Below are 2,664 nucleotides of genomic sequence, written 5' to 3' on the forward strand. Positions count from 1 at the left end.
CCCTGTTTCTGCTGGTTTTCAAGCCCCGGCGGCTCCCCAGCCTCGGATGCTGCCGGAGCCGGGATGCTTGGCCGGGCTGGCTGGGTTTTGGCACTCAGCGGAGCGGGTCCCCCATCTCCTTGCCAGCGCTCCCGAGTACAAAAGGCACCTCAGATGTGTTTCTCGATACCTGCTGCAACGGGAAGTGCCCCATTCACATCGGGGGTCCCCCGGGAGCCAAGGGAAGGGAAGCCAGGGCTCTATTGGAGGAAGCCGCACTTCCAACACCTTGCAAAAGTATCTGCGGGAGTCTTTGTTTTCCACACACACCCCTCAAATAAAACGGGGCCGTCCCGCTCATCCCCGCACAGTTTGCAAAGCCATGCCTTACTAAATCCTCCAGCCTCCACCCCCGGCGCTTGATGGGAACCGGCTGGATGGAAAGTCAACACAGCCCACGCTTTCGGCAGCGGAAAAAAAAAGGCAGAGGTTACCACGTGTGCGAAGGCTTCGGCATTACCGACTTCCCTTCTTTCTCCCGAGCAGGGGAAGGCTTCCAAAAACCAGCGAGCGGAGGAGAACACAGCTGGGGAGGAGAGCTGGCGAGGCGCGGTGTGCCCTGTGGCAGTGCCAGAGAGGTGGTTGTTCCCTCCCCGAGATGTAACGAGGCTTTAAAGCCGTGCTAGATACCAGATGGCGCCCGGAGGAAACGTCTTCTGTCGGCGTCTTTACACTAAAGCTCGTGGATCTTAATCTTCCCTGGGTGCTGTGGACTTCTTCCATGCCCAGACCCCAGGTTTGGCTCCATCCCATCCCACGCGGACCATTTGCTTTGAAGTCAGCGCCGCTGGCAAATGCCAAAATAAAGCCAGATGCCCGGCTCTGCGCAGCTCCAGCCAAGAGAGCCAGGGGAGTGCTGGACCTGTCGAGGTCCAAGACGAGAGCTGTCGTCTTGTCACCATCTGGTAAAGACCAAGGAGGTCTCAAGCGGGTGCCAAAATGCCCCTCTTCCTCTTTGGCACCTCGGTAGCTTCGGCTCCTCCCCACGGACCCATGGTGTTGCAACAGTGCGGCACAGAGCCCGGTGCAGCGCCGGTGCATGCCCGGTGCCGGCACCGCTGCCTAGCTTGAAACCTGGGAGCTATCATTTCAACAAAATACGAAAAAAGAAAAGCGCTAAAGCCGAGGAGCCTGTGTTGCTTCGCCAACAAACAGCTTAAAACGGGATTTCATGTTGAATTCTGGGTCAGTGAGCAAAAGCCTCTCCTGGTTGCTTCTCCTAACTTGGTCCCCCACTATGGCAAGCAGGTGTTTGATTTACACTCCTGTGGCGTACAGAAGTGATTTCCATGTCATGTCACCTCTTTCCACTCCAGGGAAATCTGGGTGGGAGGACTGCAGCCTTTGGAGGGGCTCACCTGCCGCAGAGGAGGAGCTGCCAGAGGGAGAGCGGCTGCTCAGTGCTGGAGCGAGGAACCAGGCTTTAATTCCTCTTCTGGGAGCTTTTGTAACAGCCTCACTTGAAAGTGCTGCAAGCCCCATCATCACTGTGCTGTCATTACGCTTCAGAGTTATCAGTCGGGTGAGATGTGCAGGGGCATCCATACCTCAGCACAAGTACTTACAGCAGGAAAGAAAAAGAAAAGGAAAAACTTACTGAAGATGCCAGACGCCCGTGTTAACGGCCCTTATCTCCTGCACTCCAAGGAGCCAAATGGCCTTTCAGCGGCGGGGCCGCTCTCTGGGTAACCATCATCCAGGCCATGGGGAGAGCAGCCTGGAGCTGCTGCACCCGCCGGAGGGTCCTGCCTTGCTCCTCTTCCAGCACAGTCCTGGCTCGAGGACAGGGTCACAACGCCGGGTTTGCACTTGGGATGCGGTTTTGGAAAGCCCAAGCTCAGCTGCCATCCCTTGGGTGGAGAGGAGCTGCTTCGCCATCCACCTAGCTGCCAGTGTCCCCAAACCGCGTAGGAGCTGCATGTCTCCAAGGGCTCTACTTCTCCATCAAGCCCAGCTAAAATTAGCCGGGGGTTCAGAAAGTTTTGGCAGGCGCACGGTTGCCCAAAGCTCAGTTCCTCTGGCACCAGGCTCATGCTGAACATCGGTGTCCAAGCTTGTTGCATTGCAGAAGGCCTGATGTTCGGTCCCAGCACCCCAGACGCATCAATGAAATAATCTAAAGCCCCATGGAGATGCTGGGAATCGCTCCCCAGTGTCGAGAGGCTCAGATGAGAAGCAAAGCACGCTTCAATCCGCACCAGCCTTGCTGTCCCAGAGGAGAGAGGAGAAGGGACCCCCTGCGCCATTGCAGGGGGGCATCATTTTTTCCTGGGAAAAAATTTCTTCCTGCTGGCAGAAATCCTGGAGGCAGTCACTTTGCCATCCCGGGACGGAGGGAGAAGCCAAGCTCAACAGGCTGCTCGTCCTCCGCCTGTGCAGGGCAAGGAGGGACCACGGTCCTTCCCAGCTTTGTTCTCTGACCCTTCGTCCACAGACGAACTGTGGTTTTAGTTGCCACCGCCGCTGTTTCACCGCCTGGCCCCGGCACCCTGGTATGGAAACGCTGCCTGCCAGGGCTGGTGCGGAGTCAGGCGTGAAGCAGCCCCCCTCTCAGAGCATCCCCCCACCCAGCTTCCAGCGCTGGGAAGTGCTCGCTAAGGGGAAGGGAAACTCGGCAGCCGCGCA

At 57.7% G+C, this 2,664-nt stretch overlaps 1 protein-coding gene across 1 annotated transcript in view; it reads right to left on the bottom strand.

Moving 5' to 3' along the window:
• Window positions 1-2,664, bottom strand: part of LOC104075646 (chromosome unknown open reading frame, human C10orf54) — a gene marked incomplete at its 3' end in the record, with an annotated part of 8,058 nt that overhangs the window by 4,689 nt on the left and 705 nt on the right. The window lies entirely within an intron of this gene.

Source organism: Fulmarus glacialis, unplaced genomic scaffold, assembly GCF_000690835.1.
Source record: "Fulmarus glacialis isolate BGI_N327 unplaced genomic scaffold, ASM69083v1 scaffold21064, whole genome shotgun sequence".
NCBI lineage: Eukaryota > Metazoa > Chordata > Aves > Procellariiformes > Procellariidae > Fulmarus > Fulmarus glacialis.